Below are 20,571 nucleotides of genomic sequence, written 5' to 3'. Positions count from 1 at the left end.
TATCCAACTTAATCTTGCACTTTGGGCTTACCGCACAAGTGTTCGCACACCTACAAGAGCCACACCTTATTCACTTGTCTATGGCATCGAAGATATCTTGCCTATTGAGGTTGAGTTACCATCTTTGTGGATCTCTTTGCACAATATTATCAGTGATGAAGACTACAGGGTCCCTCACTTACAAGAACTAGAACTATTGGATGAATGAAGACAAACTATTTTTAATCACCTCAAGGCTTATCAACAAAGAATGAGTCACAATTACAATCATAAGGTTAAGCCTCGTCTATTTCAGGTGGGTGACTTGGTTCTCAAGGAAAATCTCAAAATTAGCAAGACAAAGAGAAGAAGGGCAAGTTTGAACCAAATTGGCTTGGTCCTTACATCATCACAATAGTCTATGGATCCAGTGCATATCATCTTTCGATACCAGATGGAGAACCTTTGGAGGATCCTATCAACAACATGCACCTTCACAGGTTTTACACATAGCTCTTCAGAATATCTTAATTCAAAAATACAAAAAAAAATCAAAAAATTTCAAAAATACAAAAACAAAAAAATAAAAAAAAATAAAAAAATATATATATATATATAATTGTTACTTGGTGAAAACTTGGCAAACAGGCGCCTTGTGACACAAAAAAAATTGAAAAAAAAAAAGAAAAAGTAAAGAGAAATAATTTCATCCAACGGTGAAAACCACTTTGGTGGCGCCCTGGGAAAGTGCCATGGTGAAAACCAGGTTACTAGCGCCATGTGTAGAGACATTGCTCCTCCCTCCTTCAAGATTCAATCTCAGCCTTTCACTTTGCATACACTCACACCCTATCCATCCATAATAAACTTACCCATTCCCATCATGGCTTGTTATTGATCTACCTAAGATTGGTTAGCCATTCATAATAATCCTTCCTTTCCACCCCTTTCCATCCAGAATAAATCAGCTCCTATCTGTGGCTAAGGAAAATCCTAATTCTAGTGATGGGTGTGGAACTAAGAGCATCACACGTTCCGAGGAGTACAATTTCTTCCAATTTTTTTTAGTCTATCAGTGCACAATCCACAGTAAAGCAACACTTGCATCACAGATCCGCAATAAATTTTCGTCTTCTCCGCAATAAAGTATCAGTTTCATGGATTCGGTCAGTTTCAAATGAGATGCAAACAACAACAATGGGCTTCAACAAATCAACTCTTTCAAACAGACTTAGACAACATTATGGTTCAGTGCTATCTATCCTTTTGTGAATGAAAACATTGTGACCACAATCAAATAGACTTATACAAGTGACAAGAGACACTAAACTTGAGGACTACAGTGGATGTTGGTGTCGAGTCTTGGTTTTCTTTTGATTTTATCTTTTGGTGACATGTTTTTTAGCTTTTTCGGGATGTCTCTGACTAGAGATTCTATCTCCAGGATGTCTTTGACTAGAAAGGCGAGGATGGGATATGTTCACCTTTTATTTTGTTGTCTATGGATTGTCTCTTAGTAATGTTATGACTTGTCTAAGGATATGAGGACACTGTGAGTCTAGTGTGAACTGGGGCATTCCTTGTTTGCAACTGTTTGATCTCCATGCAAATGGGTACAATGACTTTCTGGGTCAAACCTATATATGGAATGTCATAACACATTTGCCATAATAAAGCTTAATGATGATAAAACACAATAAGCTATTTCACTTCCATATCTTCTATCTTTCATCCCCCTTTCGTAATTGACCTCCATCGTCCTCCTTGAGTCCATGTAGCTCACTATCACATGACTAAGAATAATGACACACCAAAAATATTTGCATTTCATGTAGTCTGCACCTGCATTACCACATATTAGCATTTCATACATACATATAGATATCACAATTGCGCCATATCCTGCACACAACACATGTTAGCACATTTTACATTCTCATCATGTAAATAGTTATTTGCATTATCATATTCATCTAAAAACCCAGAAAAAGAACAAAATAATATTGCATTTCATCATGTACATATTTGCATCCATATCATAAGCATCACATAGAATCATGCATCACATAAAAGCAATACCACATAGGTACACATGCATATAGCTACCGCAAGGATGAATCATCTCATATATATATCAAAATCATAAGTGTCATGATACAATGATGTCAAAACCATATGGCTACAACATCACCTGAAGCTACATCATCATACAAAAATGGTACAAAAATTGATACATAGGGAGCCCTCTAAGGCTATGTTGAACTCCCTCCCTCGGAGCTAGCTGGCCTCGATGGAGTCCTCGCCCTGGAAGTCCTCGCCCTAGGATCATCTCTCCTGCCCCCTCTATCTGATGGTGGTGGAGGACCCATGACCCCACCACTAGATGCCTATCTCTTGTCTCTCCCTCCAGTGGTCGTCGTAGTCTGCGATGGTCTCTGGAAGCTCCTAGCCCACTGATCTAGTGGCACAACTCCATAATACAGGTCTCTCTAGTAGGTTGTGTCCTATGTTGCCTGCTTGCCTGCCCTCAGTGTTGTCTCAACCTCCGTGTAGCGCTGAATAGCCTGATCCCTCTCTCGCTTAGTGTCCCTCAGTTATCTCCTGAGCCTAACCCCATCCATATATAGGTCTTGAATCTAATCTACTTGTCCCCGAAAGATATCTCTCAAGGATAGTAGCTCATCCTCCTCCTATCCTCCCTCCTCCCCCTGTCCCTGTGGCTGTCCCTGTCCTTGTCTCTGTCCTGGAACCTGTGTTGTTGGCACCTGTAAAGGTAGTCCACCTCTACCTCTGACTACATGGGTCGATCTCTCCTCTCCTTCATCTCTCCTCTGAGCTACCCTCCTCTCTGCTACTGCACCCCACCTCCATCATTTGCCTCTATCTCCACTATCCCCACTATCATCATCACCATCCCCCTCTATCGGTTCCCCTGGATCCGTCAGCCATGGAAACAGATGCTCTGCCCAATATGCATTATACTCTGCATCCATCCCTGCGTACTCCACATCTTCCCAAATATACCAACGCATGGGAACCATCTCCTGCATTTGTGTCATTGCCTGATCATAAGATAGTAATGGACCTAAATGAGCCTGATCTCTCACTGTCTGTGCATACATTCCTGAACCTCATGGCAACCGTTGTATCCTACCAAATTGCCTGCATACTTTGTCAATCAACTGTCGCTCAATAACATACGATGTCTGCCCAATCAGATACCTACTCCCGAACACATATGGCAGCTCCACTGCATCATCCTCTCACTCCTCATAATCTCGGTAAGGCCTCCATACCACACGGTCTACCTCATCGATCACTCAACGCTAATACTGTAGCCTACAAATCCGTGGCTGGGAAGTAATCATTTCATACAAATGTACATATGTAGTACCCCGTTTTGATCGGACTTATTAGACTGATTTTGTGTTTCAGTTTACTATTCAGTTGACACTTTATTGCTCGACATTTTGCAGACGTATTTGATATTATTTCATGTTTATCTGGATATTGGATGCATGAGTTATTTTCAGTATTTCAGTATTGGTGATTTCTAGTATTTCATGGATTATTGCTCGTACTGACATCTTACTTTATCTAGGCGATGTGTCATATATATGTTGCGTGTTTGCTATTGTATTGGATGCAAGGGGACGATTTTCCTTCACTCGTTTCGATGAGATAGGGAACGTCGCGATTCTCCTTCATCGGTGTGCGTGCAGTGTATTCTATATTTATATGCATGTATGTGTGCTTCGGTGATGCAGGATATTGCAGGTACAAGTACCGGGTAGGTATGGGGTATCGTCTCCACCTGGCTTCACAGGTCTGAGCGTGCCTTATATGTCCGATGGGAGTGGAGGAGATAGCTTTTGACCCTAGTCCTTACCTTAGTCTTTATTTTGTGAGTGTCGTCAGTCGGTCGTTCATCCCTTTTGTTCGAATTTCGAGTCTTTTTGCTTTCCTCGATTTGCGTGCCATAGTGGTTCGGTTATTTATTTAAAGTTTAAGTTGTCATTATTTGTTGGCTTGAGCGATTTATTCCTTATTATGCCTTATGTCTTGAATCAAGCTTAATTGATTAGTTATTAGATTTTAACTTTTAGTTGCTTATTTTGGCAAAGTAATCGTGTTTAGATCCAACGGAAGAAGTAGAATAAATTAGTTAATTGCTTGTAATATATGCAAATAAAGCTAACTCATTGTTTTTCCTATTTAGTAGAAAAGTTGATTTAATTGCTATTTATGAAAAATGTAATTTTCAAAAGAGGGAATTTTCATTTATTTGTTTTGAGGAATATGAAAAAGAAAAGAAAAGAAAGTCAATTGTGGGATTTTAATGTTTTTTTTTTAAATAGAAATTTTGCAACCTAGAAAATTAGGTTAAAGAGATTGTCTTACTAATTTACCTTGGAGGAGATTTTGGGGGTTATGCTTATTTTGGAGGAGGAGAAAGAAATTCTGGAAAATTTGCTTGAAGGGTGGATTTGGGTTTGAACTAGCTGGGATTCCTGCTGAAGCATACCATTCCTGCTTGGAAATCATAGAGGTTGGTTGAATCCTTGCTTATTTCAACAAAAATCCTTGCTTTCTTCCCATTTTCTGTTATTTGTTTAAAAGCTTGAATTGTGAATTTTGGGTGTTGGGTGTTTGTTTGTCATGGGTTTGTGGAAGAAGGATTCTATCAATTTGTTATCAAATTCAAACTTAATCTCTCTCCATGTAGTTTCTTAACTTAATTTATATTGTTTCATCTTTGCTTGTGCAAGAAATTTCTTAGTTTATTTTGCTGTTTGTAATTGGAAATATTGTTGGGTTTTTGTAGTGTTATGCTGGCAAAATTTTGCCAAGCATTCATAAAATACCTCTCCCTAGTAATTTCCAGTTTAAAATGATGGTTATGAGTTAATTTTTCCCTTGTTCATGCTTGTTGGGAGCCAAGAAATTCAATTGGAGGTTAGAGATTAATTCTATTCCCATTTAATTTGAATTTTAGAGTGAACTGGGCTGATTTGGATGAAAGTTTATTCCCCCTGTTTTGTCTCAGAAGATTTTGTTTGTTTGCTGGTAAAATTTGGCATTACCAGTGACTTTTATATTTATCTTTCTGTTTGTATATTTGTTAGAAATGATGTGGCTGGGAAATTAATTTTTAGTTTTGTTTTACCAGAGGTTTTCACCTCTGTCTCTGTTTTTAGTTTTTGTCTTTCTTATGGTCTCTGTCGTTTTTATTTAAAAATGAGTTTTAAATTATTTTTTTTAAAACAAAAAAATTAATTAAATTATGAAATCAAATTCATTGGGGGCGGTGGCGGGGAGCTGGGCTCGACCCAGCCACGCACCCCCCCCCCCCCTTTTCCTTGCAGCTCGCTGCATTTCCCCCAGTTTGGGGTTAGCAGCAAGCGCTGCTTTCCCCAGACTGAGGATGCAGCAAGCGCTGCATTCCCCAGTCTGGGAACAGCAGGCTTGCTGCGTGGGAGCTTGGGGGCCCCACGTTGGGGTTTAAATATTGTTTTTTTTAACATTTTTTTTTTAGTTTAAAAAAAAAACGAAAATGATATTATGTTATGTTAGTGGTTTAAATAAAATCTTTAGTGTTATTTTATGTTTAATATTACGTGATAAAATATTGTTATTTTAATAAAAATAATAATATGTTATCATTTAATATTAAATAATAATATTAAGTTAGTTGTTAGTTTATAATGTTATTAGATTAATTAATTATTCCTCGTCTTAGTGATTAGCATTTAATTGCTTTATATTTTGAAAATAAATAGAATAATCTGGAGGTTAGCATTAACGTTGGAAAAAAAGGGAAGTTGGATTAAATTTATTATTAGTGTTTGTTATCCAAGTATTATAAAATAATCGTATGATGATTGTATTCGTCGAATAGATGTTATTTTGGAATTATTTTATATTAGCTTGTATACATTTGTTTAATTTGATTTTAAATGTTGACTGCTTAAAGAAAGATTGCTTGTGTAGGATCTTGTGTTTTTAATAATTGCAGTCTAGTTGTTTTAATGTCGTCGCATTATGTTTAAAATTGTCATTATGTTGTCGATGTTTACCCTTGGTCAGGTGTCGATGTTCAAACCTTGAGGAAGTGGGCTATTATGTGTTATGTCCCTTATGGTCAACCCTGGGTTTGTGACTGTGAGTCCTCCACCTGTGTTATGTCTGGATAATTTATGGTTGTTAGTCCACCATAGAGTTCTCATAGATAGTCTTATCCAGTTAGTGACCTAGTAGAGAGAGTGGCTTTCGGGCGGGGGCTGCACCCAAAGTGGATGGCAGGATAACCCCTCGAAAGTCAGCTATTAAGTGATAACCTAATAATTTGTTTAGGGGGTGGGTAGTTATTAATTTAATTAAGATAATGCACCCCGTACACGGTTGAGTGCTTGTATAGGCTCAAGGTGTTTGGGAAGGCCTGGAATGGCAAACCTACCACCTTGTCCCCACGAAAGGATGGTAGGGTCCGCATGATGCTTAGATGGAGCCGGGGGTTCGGGAGAGGTTACCAGGATAACCCATGATGGGGGCCGGGACCTATGGAGACCTACCCAGGGTAACCATGTTAAGCCATGTGATGACACTCTCTCTCTAGGGTCGCTAGTGTTTTGTGAGTCGAGTCACTTGTGTACTGCGGAGTCATGTGTACTGTTGTACTTTTCTTGCTTGCTTGAGGGTCGTCTGCTATCTCCTAGCACGGTGGGGTGGTTCCATTTTGGGACCACATGGTCGGGTGGTAGTGCCACTTCCCATCGGATATCTTGTTCCTACCTTCACGCGAGGATTGGCTTCGCCGGTGCATCTTGGTTCTTGCTTCATGTAGCACTTATGTTCTTGATTTTGTACCTTGAGGCCGTGTGGTCATTGTATCAGCAACTTGTAACCTTTGTATTTTATTGTTCTATGGAAGCCATGTAATTTATGGAATATTGTAATTTAAGTCATGGGATGTATATTGTTTCAATTATCTTTCCTATTATGTATAAATGAATCATTGGAAGTATATATGTTGTAATTCTTTAAGCCTATCTTTTGGAGATCAATTTATGAACATGAGTTATTTCATCGTTATTGACTTTCCTTAATTTAAATGGATGATTGGATTAATATTGTGATGTGGTTTTATTTAGAAGTAATCTTCATTGGTAACCCTTTAGGATGTAATGTTAGTCTTCCGCTTATGTTAATTATTGAGCAGAGTTATGATTAATTCATTTAATCTTTTAAAAATAAAAAAATTTTGCGCCTTTTAGTTGCCTTGTTGTGTTGCTATCCTTTAGGGTTCCTGGCGGGGCATTACATTTGGTATCAGAGCCCATGTTTCAACATTGGGTACTCTGGGATTGTAGTGAGCCCATTCAGTTTGACCTTGTGTAATGAAAAGATGCTCATATGCCCATACCTACAGTAATGTCACTCTGCATCCCAATCCTGTTGATCCACAATACACAAACTAATGGAGCTCATAATACAAGTGTGCCAGTAGACACGATCCCCATGCAAACCTGGTGTGCTCTGTCACCAATGTCTCCAGTGTCCTTCTCCATCCCACAACCAACCCTCGTGTCGCCCTGTCTAGAAAGAGGAACCCACTAATCACTCCTGCCAGCACCACGGGTAGAACCAATCCTGTAGTTGTCATGGTGTCCCAGGCCACATGTCCTACCCTCATATCCATTCCTGGATCCTGGAACACTCATCTCAGTGCATCCCTATCTCCCTCTCAATCATAAGGAACCAACTCCCCATCGATCGATATCCGCTGTATCCTGTACACATCCTCTAAGGCGACTGTCATCTCACCCATCGGTAAATGAAACATACATGTCTATGAGTGTCATCTCTCAGCTAATACAGTCATCAATCCCATGTTCACCCAAAACTCAGGCATATACATAATGTATTGCAATCCCATGGCCTCAACTGCTGCTCTATCCTCGAATGTTAGCTCTACTCGTAACCCCTGAGTCGAAGGGAATCTCTCTCGTGACTCTAGCATAGGTAGGTCCTCCTGCAATCAAGAAAATCAACTGTGTTAATCCTAGTAGTACTCCCTATTCATCACAAAGTGCCGCTCTTTTATCCTAGTGCTTATATCTATCATGTGGCACTCTATCCTAGTAGTACTCCCTGTTCATCACAAAGTGTTGCTTTTTTATTCTAGTGCTTATATTTATCATATGGAACTCTATCCTAGTAGTACTCCTTGTTCATCACACAGTGCTACTTTTATCTTATCTTTTATGGCACCTACTTGAGTGTATCCTCTTGAGTAGCTTATCCAATTGACAACGTATGTTCTATCACTTAATTGTCAATTTCAGCCTAATCCAATTGGCAACGTATGTTCTATCACATAATTGTCAATTTCTATGGCACTCCCTGTTCATCACAATGTGCCTCGCTTTATCCTATCCTAGGGCACCCACTTGAGTGTATCCTCTTGAGTAGCTTATCCAATTGGCAACGTATGTTCTATCACAAAATTGTCAATCCTAGCCCCATTTGTTATCCTAGTCTTCTCTAAAGGACCTGTTTGAGTGTATCCTCTCAGCAGCTTATCCAATCGACAACATATATTTATCACATAATTGTCAATTTGACCTTGAAGACATAAACGCGCATTCATGACACAAATGCACTTACATACTTCATAGACGTTTATGCATTTCACAGACACACCTGAAACACACAGACATGCCTCTATTCTGCATAGACGTGCCTGCATTTCACAAACGTGCTCACATTTAACATAGACACTTTTACAACCATAGGCATGTTTAGCACCAACACAAACATGCCTAACCTACCCAGACGCGCCTGGCACCAACGTAGACACGCCTTCCCATTTTTTTAGCTGCTTGACAATTTTCTATGACATACCTAATGCGCATTTATTGACCTACCTAACATGCATTTATGGCAACAATTAATGCAATGAGGTACAAGGAGGTTTTGTGGTACTCATTGGCTCTCCTGCATCTGCTGGCCTCTTATATCGACGAACGCGATAAAATCTGTGCACCAATGCCATCGTTGCTGACTGCTGACTGCTCTATGCTCTCTCTGCACTTTGATCTCTTAGGTGTGTGGATGCCAATGAGGATGTTTTCCCTCGTAGTCTATCTTATAGAATACCCTAGCCATAGTCCCCCGTGTTAGTATTCTTTATCCCGTGACTCTGTCACTCTATCCTATCTGGTCAGTCCTTTCTAACCTTTCTTTCTTATCGAGAGATTACCTGCTATCTTTTCAGACTTTTTCATCCAATCTCTCGAGGGGGATATCATTCCCATCTTGGGGAAACTTTGTATCAGTTCATCTTATCTTCTTTGAAACAATGCGACAAGCTGCATTGTCTCAAAGAGGGGCAAAATGTAGACACCTAAAATTGTCTTGTCTAATTAAATAAATATTTTTATTTATTTAATTATTTTAGCCTAATTCTTCTATTAATTAAATAAATATTTATTTATTTAATTAATTCATTAATTCTCTTCTAAGCCTTTCCTCATTTAAATAAATACTTTTATTTATTTAATTGATCCCACTTCCTCTATTAATTAAATAAATCTTTATTTATTTAATTAATTCATTATCCTTTTCTACCCATGACACATGCCATTCATCTCTTCATTCCTACACTACCTACCCTCTCATTGTTTTCTTATTTCCTCTACCTACCCTTTAATCATAGCCAATCATCTATCTTTTACACCTCTTAATCTTATCCCTCCATTTCCTACAGTGTCTTCTATATAAGAGGATGCTTCTCTCATTATCAATCCTCCTAAGAATTCAAGCATTCAAACTTTCATATGCGATCAAGCTATCAACCACATTTCCATTCTTTGTTGAGCTCTTGTGCACACATAAAATTTGAGAGCAAATATATCAAGCAAGATCAATAGAGATAGGAAGAATGGAGATTCAAACCCTAGTGGACATGTGATGGTATAATCTTTGTGATTTTGTTGATTTGCATTGTTTTAGGTAATCTTGATATGTTATGGTGGATCTTTTGTTGTTGTTAGGCTAGGGTTTTGTGGTTGAATTCATTTAGTCTTTCAATATTGTTGTTTCCATTATCCATTTTCACCGTAAATAGTTTGAGCTGACAGAGTATTAAGATGTGGGTTGTGGTAATACTTGTGACCTTTTGACCTTAGGAGAGTCTGATTGATGTGCTATCAAATTGGTAAAATACTATTGAAAACAAAATGGGGTCTTGAAAAAGATCTCAACATTCACAAGGGTTTGAAAAAATCCTTCAAACAAGTTCTCTCTTTGTTTAAGATTGTTTTATGTGCTTACTACTGTGTCTTTGCAACATCAACATCAACATCAACAAGATCAGACCCCTTAACAAAGTCAAGTTTCAACATCAACAAGATCAAACACCCTCAACAAGGTCAAGTTTCAACATAAACAAGATCAAACACCCTCAACAAGGTCAAGTTTCAACATCAACATCAAACATCAGATCAAACTTTTGCAACATTCTAGAAATGAAGAAAATATCTTACATGTGATCTTAGGTTCAAACCAATCAAGCAAACATCATGGATTAGCATTATACATTTTGTAGGGAAGGTGAAGAATTCATCCCTTCTATTCCTATTCCATCATCATCCATAGAAGTCTTAGCTCAACAAATCAATACTTTGCAACAACACATGAAAGACATGATTAGTCCTAGCAACCATAGGGGTCGGTTAGAAAATATGATGAGGGAAGTGATAACCATGAAGGAATCAATATCAGACCAACCTTCTTCTTCTTGCGAGACCATTCAAACATGCCAACCTTCATTTTCTGATAAAATCATTCCTGCTTCAGTTCAACCAACATTAGAATCATGTAAACCTTCTTTTTCTTTCAACACAACATATTAATCATACCAATCATATCAACCCAACATTCAAAGTACCTATTTCAACCAAAATCAAACCCCATTCAACCAAAGTCCAAATCAAAATTCACACCAACCCAACATTCAAACCTCTTTCAACCAAAATCAAACCCCTTTCAACCAAAATCAAACCCCTCTCAACCAAAATCATACTCCTCTCAACCAAAATCAAACCTCTTTCACCCAACATCATACTCCTTTCAACCAAAATCAAATCCCTTTCAACCAAAGTCCAAATCAACCATATCTATCCACCATTTCATCATCCCCTGAAGTCACACAAGACCAATCCATGTTGTCTCTATCCAATAACACAATCTCCCAAGAGTTATCCATCGTACAAATCCAATCAAATTCAAGTCATGATTCAGAGGATCTCATTCAAAATCCTTCCTCATCATGCCAAAGTGTTGGAACCTTCCAAAAATCTCCCATACAAACTCCTTCTCTGTGTCAAGAGGACAATCCAAAATCAGAAGAAATAAATCAAGATCAAGAACAAACCTTTTTATCCTACCCAATTTTTTATGAAGACTCCACGTATCAAGAATCTTATGACGAACCCCTCATTCTTTTCTATTCCACTCATAATAACACCCTTATTTCTCAAGAGCAAGATTTTCTTTCAAGTTCCATCCAACATCCATCTCCTAAGCAAGATCAGGACATCCCTTCCATCCTTCCTAGTAATCTCTTTCCAAGTCAAGATCGAAGCATCCCTTCACTTTCACGTCCTAAAAAAGATCCCATTATTTATCCAGATCCTTATCAAGATCCCTCTTTCCCTTCATTTCCATGTCATAATCCTCCATTTCTCTCACAAGATTCCCTCTCAAATGAATCTACCATTTCTCCTAATTTCCTCATGATCCCAATGCCTCTACACAAGTTTTTCATGAACCCCTTACCAATGGAATCACCAATCCATATCATACTATACAAGACAACTTATCAACAATTGTATGTGCACCATTATCACACGCCAATGTGGTGACAGAAACAAGCATGGCACCAACTAATGAAATCAACACCCAAATTGTTACATCATCTTCTTCAAGCACAAGCATAACACCAGCTAATGCGATCAGCACTTGGTTGGCTTCATCATACTCTTCAAGTGCATCAATAAAAACAAGCATAGCACCCACTCATGTCACAACTTCGAAACCAAAATATATTTTCCTCATACACCCACACTTGAAATACTGGGGGCAAGAAGATTTACCACAACTAAATTGGTTTGAAAATAAGGAGGCTATAGTAGAAACAGTACATGAAAGATACCCAGTTGAATATCCTATTGAAAAGGATAGGTTTATCCAACTCTTCAAACAAAGGCCAATGAATTATCTACACAAAGTTCATACCAACCCAATAACAACATGCACCTAAAAAGATATTACATCTAAGGGTGGGTTCATTTCAATTTTCAGTACTACATTTGCATATTCCTTTATTGCATTGCATATCTCCATTTCAGAATGCACCATAGTTGCTTGCATATCACCATTGCACAACATATAGCTGCATATCATTATTTATTTCTCATATAGTTGCATCAATAAAAACATGATGATTGTCTGAGTTAATCACCGATTTGCACTGAAAGGAACGAAGGTTGTCTCATTTCTTAGATACTTGTTCATGAAGTCTTTAGGAGTCCTTTAGTCATTCATCTTCAATGTCACCTTGTGATTAAGCTTTATCCTTGGTTGAGTAGAAGTTTCACTATCAAGTCTTGTTACCCAAAATCTATCAATTGCTATATCTCACACATTAATCAAAAGCTGTAAGTCTTTACAGATACCTAGTTGGTCATGTGGCTAGTGAAAAATCCAATATTTTGCTTCAGCGTCGTTGTAATTGTCATACCCAAGTAGGTTTCATTACTTATAAGTCAAGGCAAGAAAATAAAATAAAAAAGTGTTATGCCAATATCCATCTCAAAGCAAAAAGAACAAAGAGATATAACTGAAATATCATGCATACAAGTGCAACAAAAAGCTTGACTATGGGAGCATGCAAATAACTCCATTAGGGCTATGGACGCCTGCTGGCAATGGAGAAATATCCGAGAGATTATGGTGTATAACCTCGTCGAAGCCCTAAAATCTTGCTAGCAGCGAGGCTCTATCCAGGTTTCTTTTGAAGTCAGAATAACTCACGTAGCTAGCCACATAGCATTCCAAGGGTCTTTGATGGTTATAAGAGTCAAAATAAACTCAAATGCACACACATGGGCAAAAGAAGATCAAAGTTTCAAGAATTGATGGAGAATTTTTCCGCATCTCCACTCATAAATCTTGGTTACATAGTGTGTTAGGTTGGATGGTCTAAGTCTTTTGAGAACAAATTGAACTCCTATCTCTGAAACGTTTTGCACCTTTAATCCAATTAGTGTATTTCAGATTGAAAGACACACATGCTCATCCTTGTTCCAATAGGAACTACATTTTTGTCATGCATCTTGCATTAGCATAACTCATATAAAAAATTCATTGTCTCCATACGCATCGCCTAAATCATGATGTCATCATAGGTCTGCATACTAGGGGCATAACTGAAAAATCCTAAAAAAAAAATGTTTTGAAAAAAATCGAAAAAACATTAAATAAAAATCCAAACAAATCGAAAATACCAAAAATACCAAAACATTTGAAAAAAGTCCTGAAAAAATAAAAAATCGTAAAAATATCAAAAACATAAAAAGTTAAAAAAAATCAAAAACATAAAAAGTTGAAAAAATCAAAAACATCAAAAAAATTAAAAACATTGAAAAATCAAGCCCAGAAAATGGAAATTTGCAATTGCTAATATTTATCTGCAATTGATGCTAAAATCCCACGCATTTGATGTTAAAATCCCACGCAATTGCTATCAAAATCCGTTGCAATTTCTAAAATCCACCGCAATTGCTAGAAAGGGGCAAAAATATCAAAAAATCAACAAAAAATACAAAAACGTTCACAAAAATGTCATGAAAAAATCTAAAAAAACAAAAAATATCCTGAAAAAATCCAAAAAATCATAAAAAGTCTTGAAAAAACTCTCCAAAAAATAAAAAACACAAAAATCAAAAATCAAAGCAAGAAAGCATGGGCCATCAATCAAATCAAATCAACAACAGACAACAATTTGATCACATGTCTTGTTAATCAATCTATCGAACATCAACATGTCTTATACAAGGAAGGGTACACTCGAAACCAAACAGATCGGTCTTATACGGGGTACTTACTCTTTGAAACCAGACATTCCTATCAATGATCACACAAATCAAAACAATGACATAGATCAGTATGGTTGCTGGATTTTGTCCAGGTTAGTCTTATCTTTATCAATTAATGTCAGGTCATGTTTAAAAAAAAATCCAAAAATCAATCAAAAACATCAACATACCAAAAACATTTGAAAACCATAAAAATACCAAAACATCCAGATAAAGTCATGAAAAAATCAAAACATTCAGATAAAGTCCTGACAAAATCAATCCAAAAACATTCAAATATTGATCCACAAAATACAAAAACATCTAAAAACAATATGAAAATTTGCAATAAAATGTCTCGCACGAATCAAACACCCTAGCAGATATCCAACAAACACTTCACACGAAGTTAAACAAAGGATACAACTATCTTGTCAAAACGTCTACAATCAAGCTGATCAATTGTCTAATCTATCGAATCACTATCAATCTATCAACATGATCAAACATCTTGTCTTAAACAGAATCGGTACACTCGAAACCAAACAGGTCAGTCTTAAACGGGGTCCAAAACTTCTGAAACCGGACATTATCAAAATCACATCAAACATATCAAAGTAAAGACACAGTCGGTCTGACTGTTGAGTTTTGTCTATTTTGGTTCTCTTTTTATCAAATTGGCAAAGATCGTTGCTTTTAGCTACTCAAGGATGTCCAAAGAGTGACTAGAGGAGCCAGGATGGGCACGATCCTTTTCTTTGTTTGTTGTTTTTGGTGTGAACCAATGAAGTTCTGGGGCACTAGTTCCAGTGGGTGTCTGTGATTGGCACATTCATTTGGCAAGTGCCCCATGAAGGATAACTATGCTTGTGACTACCGCACATACCTTGACCCCTATTGTTATTCCTAGAATGGAGGGTTCACTCCTCGTGTGCTATGTGTTTGTTTATTTGCATTGAGATATATTTACATCTTGGTTCCTTATACCCTAGTGTACAAAGCTCCATTGTTACATAATAAGGCTCAATGATGAAAATGTGTTTCACTATGAATAAAGAGAAGAAGACTATTCGTCATCAATCATGTCATTTCATTTTTTTGATCTCATCATGTTGATTGTCTCTTTAGATCATTCTCTCATCAAGCATTTTTCTTCTTGAATCAACCTTTTCAATTCTTTCCAATCATTCATTTTGTTTAATAACACTTCTCTCATCACTTAATTTCAATCTTTTCATCTATCACTTCAACATTTCTATCTATTAATAAATTTTTCCTCACCTTCATCATATTTTATCACCCATCCAATCAATGCAGTAATTTATCCTTCCTGAAACCAAACATGCTCATCTATCTTTGTCTTATATAGAATTTATCCTTTTTGAAACCAGACGTGATCATCTATCTTTGTCTTATACAGGATGTATCCTTCCTGAAACCAGACATTTTGATCATCTTTGTCTTATACAGGACGTGTCCTTCCTGAAACCAGACTTTATCTTTATCTTATCAATCCCATCAATCTTATCATTTAATAAATCTACAAATCACTTTAACCATTTCTTCGATCCAATCAAACTCATTCATGTCAAAATCTAACCATTCTTCCATTTCTCATCTAACATTCTTCATTGTTCCAGAGATCATTCGTGCCTTCAATGCACAAACAATCTCTCAAGTAACCAAATATGGGAATGTGTAAAATACGCCACACATCCTCAAGTGTGATGGACGCCTCACCTGTCGGAAGATGAAATGAGCAAGTCTTCGAATGCCAACGCTCAATCAACGCAATAATCATGGCCCTGTTGGCCGTCACCTCAGACAAGTGCACTATGTGGTATAATCCAACCTGTCGAAGCAGAGTTGTATCCTCGACATCTAACTCATGATGTAGATCAAGACCATCTGGCCTCATCTATTTCACAATCAAGACTGCATAATTCTCCCGCATTTGAGAAAAATCAAAATGAATTAGATACGTCATTCGCATCGAGAGAAAAATAAAGAATATTAATATAATGTCAAATGCGAATTGATTTTAGCAATTGCAGATCATTTATAGCAATTGTGGATCATTTAAAGCAATTGCGGATCAATTAAAGCAATTGCGGATCAATTAAAGCAATTGCGAACTAATATTTTCAATTGCGAGAAAATAATTCAATTGTGAATTAATATTAGCAATTGTGGATAGATATACACTCAATTGCAGATGACATATTTTTTGCACTTCTACATATCAATGAAAAATTTGGAAAAAACTAACAAAAATGTGCAAATTTCTTGAGTGACTCACCAAACTTCACATTATCACTTTCTAGCACATTTTCAAAAAAATGGTCTTCATTCCATAAATTTTTTACCACTTTTTTCGAGGGGGCATATTTATACCCTAAATGTCATCGGGGCATACTGGGGTAGAATATTTTTTGTTTTCTTTGAAACAACGTCGTTCCGACATTGTCTCAAAGAGGGGCAAATGTAGACACCTAAAAATGCCTCATTGATTCTACATTAATTATTCGTCTATTTAATTAAGTAATTCTTTAATTATTTGATTAAATTAATTATTTCTTCTAGTCATCACCCTTGACCATTTCTAATTATCAAATTTATATCATTTCATCATTTAATCAATTAACCCTATCTCAATTATTAATTATTTAATTAATTGCGACATTTTCCTTAGTTAAATAATCTTTATTATTTAATTAATTCAATTTCCTAAGGTTAAATAATTTTGTTTAAATTATTTAATTGATTAATTAATTCTTCCAATTCCCCAAATTCTAATTCCAATTAATTTCATCCAATTTCATCACATTTTCTCCCAAATTTGAATTTCACTTAATTTCAATTAATTTCATTTCTTCCAAATTCGCATTTCACCAAATCTAAATTTTAGTTAATTTCATGCGCATTTCAGCATTCGAAAGTTCAAATGCAAATCCAAATTGAAAATGAAAATGAAATTCAGTTTCAAAATCCTACAACACATGCTAAAATCAGAATTGATTGATCAAATTAGTTATTTAATCAGTTAACTCGGTTAACTCTCAATCACCCATTTTCACTCAAAATCAACTTTTTTGACTAATCACTTATCTTTTAAATCACAACAGTATTCTAATCCATCTAATCAATCATCTCTCCAATCAATTCAGTCATCCGATTCATCAACTCAGTCAACTAGCTAGTCTATTCAGTCTTCTGGTTAATCAATTCAGTTGACTCCTCAATCAACCCTGTTAACAGATCAACCAAAATGAGTTAACAGGTCAATCAAAATCATTTGTCTATCAATCAGGACTCGAGTTCAATTTCTCACCTCCTTTGTGTGGAAAATCTATAAATTCAACCTCTTTTCTCAATTCAAGCTAGAATCATAGTCTTCAAAATTGTTGTCTATCTTATGTAGGAAATCAAGTGCAATACATGAGAGCCACCTACACCAACAATAATGGAGAAGAACAATGGAAGCACAAGTGGAGAATAGGGAGTTTTAATTTAGTTTAATCTTTCTATTTTTATCATTTATTTCATTGTTTTGTGTTTAAAATCAGCTTAATTAGTTAAGGATTTTGTGATTCGTCCTTTTAGTTTAATTAGCTTAGATTTGATGATTTCAAACATGAGAACATATAGATGTATGGTTGTATCAGTGAGGTATGGAATGCATGTGAATTGATGTGAAGTGGATATTATTAAATAATTTAATATTTCTTTAATGGTCATCTTAGTTAGTTTAGATTGTTTCTAAATTCGTCTTCAATTAATGATTGTTTCATTAAGAAACATCGTCTTTGTAAATCTATTTAAGGAGCCTTCATCTCCTTTGTTTAATATATCGATTATTTGCACATGATATCAGAGCGGGAATGAGATATTTTGAAAAAAATTGTAATTCTAAAAATTTCTCAACGAAATTTTTTTAGTGCAGAATTTTTTGAAATTCTTTGGTCATATTTTTTAGTTTTGAAGACCCGTCAAAGTTTGTTTGTTCTGGTTTGGTTCGTGGATTCATTTTGCATGGGTCATGCTTTTCAAACTGAGAGTTTGTAGGCATTTTTCCTATGATTTTCGCGCGTAATTTTCCTTTTCCAGGGCATGTGATGGCTTGTGGAAGTCTTTGTGTTGATTTTGTATGTTTTTTCAAGCGTCATCTTTGCCCACGCGTCCAGTTTTTTTGAGTTATTTTCTACTCATGGGAGAGTTTTGACACAATTTATCTTGTATTTTGTATGTGTTTCTAGAACCCGACGACTCCTGTGGCTTTTCCAAGTCCCTTTCTACTCACCCCTTTTTTTTTTTTTTCGACCTGCAACAGGCTTGGCTCTGCATTCTCAATGACAAGTTTTATCCCCTATTTTTTTTTGTGACCTGCGATGTCTTCATCTCCCCACATCAACACGACTAGGGCACATAGTTTGCCTATTTGTTTGGTTGCCTGGAGATGTTTTATTTTTGGGTTTTCTAATTTTTTTTCCCTATAAAAATTACTATTTGGTTTTTCTTATCTTTTCCCCATAAAAAAATTAGTGATGGGTTTTTATAATTTTTTTCTCCTTTAAAAATTATTTTTGTGTTTTATAATTTTTTTCCAAAAAAAAAATATTCTAGGTTTTATAAATTTTGAACTTAAAAAATTATTTTAAAAAATTTTTTCCTAAAAGAATTGGAGGGGTTTTATAATTTTTTTGGGGGTTTTGTACTATTTTTTCCACAAAAATTGTTTTGTATGAGGGTTTTACTATTTTTCCTCAAAAATAAAGTTTTGTATGTTGATTTGTGTCTTGGATTTTGTGTCAACTACTTGCTGATGTTTCAATGTATGGATTTTGTGTGATTTTCTCTTTAAAAATCATTTTTTAGTTTTGATCGATTTTTTTCCTAAACAATCATGTCTAGTTTTGATCGATTTTTCTCCTTAAAATTTGTGCCTAGTTTCTTGCAATTGTTTGGATCACACCTAGAGTTGCTAGGGCAATGGTTTGCACAAGGATTTGTCATTTTTTCCTCAAAATTGTGGTTTAGTTTGAGAAGTTGTTCTTGGTGTCTCTGGCTTCAGGTACGGACATTTTTTGTTTTCCCAACATCAAGTTGGAAGGTTTTTGGTTATCTTGATCATTAACATTCTGCAGATCTAGGGAGGGTCTCAATAGTGTGTTTTGACGAGAAAGGGCAACCTTCTTTGTGTTTGTGATCAAAAGACCTGCAAATTGTCCTCTGTATGGTTGTTAGGACAATGAACATTAAGGGAGGGTATTAAATAATGTAATGTTTCTTTAATGGTGATAGCACACCCTGCTGACCAAATTAATAGATTCACAAGCAATTGTAAATAAATAATAGGGCAAAAATGATAGGAAGTTCATGTACTAATCAAAAAACAAATTACTTCAATGATAGATTGCTTCAAATGTGATAGGAAACAGAATGTGTTTGCTCAGACCACAATAATATGTATCAATAGATCGGTTTGAGACTTTATTCATATTAGATTCACCAGTTATTGCAAAATATATCGATTCTCACCGGAATCAATTGACACAAACACCTATATACACAAACTCCCTGCAGGTTGCTTTGGCCTATCCCTTATTGGCCTATTTGACCATTCACGATATAGACATTTAGTCGATCTGTATTCTTGGCCGATTCTTCTCGGACCAACGTCCTATCTCCTCTGTGCCAATCGACTGATTCTATCCTAATTACCACCAACCCCCAATTCACCTTAGTCGCTTTACAAATAGAGAAGAAACGTTGGTTTAGTTGGCTAACGATTGCCAACATGGCCTTGGCAAGTGACTACCATGATGAGCCCATGTAACTAACTACCAATGAGTGCAACTATCAGTTGTTAGTCAGGACTTGAATTCTAAAGTGAACGCATCTTCGTGTCACAATTAAGACATGAACATAAACATTGACGAACAAACCTGCGATAGGAACATGAAGAAGCTACGACAAAAAGAGAACATAAATAAACTAAACCAAAACCAGAACTGAAATAAACGAAATACCCAAAAAACCATGCAAGGAAAAGGAAATGCCCCTGTATCAAATGGTCATCTTAGTTAGTTTAGATTATTTCTAAATCCGTCTTTAGTTAATGATTATTTTATTAAGAAACATCGTCTTTGTAAATCTATTTAAACAAGGATTTGTTGATTGTTCCTCACAATCGTGGTTTTAGTTTGAGAAGTTGTTCTTGGTGTCTCTGGCTATATGGAGGGACATTTTTTTGTTTTCCCAACATTAGGTTGGAAGGTTTCTGCTTATCTTGATCATTAACATTTTGCAGATATAGGGATGGTCTCAACAATGTGTCTTGATGAGAATGGACAACCTTCTTTGTGTTTCTGATCAAAAGACCTGCAAATTGTCTTATGTAGGGTTGTTAGGACAATAAACATTAAGGGAGGGTATTAAATAATGTAATGTT

Source organism: Cryptomeria japonica, chromosome 8 (genome assembly GCF_030272615.1).
Source record: "Cryptomeria japonica chromosome 8, Sugi_1.0, whole genome shotgun sequence".
Taxonomy (NCBI): domain Eukaryota; kingdom Viridiplantae; phylum Streptophyta; class Pinopsida; order Cupressales; family Cupressaceae; genus Cryptomeria; species Cryptomeria japonica.
Note: the sequence above shows the minus strand (reverse complement) of the source record.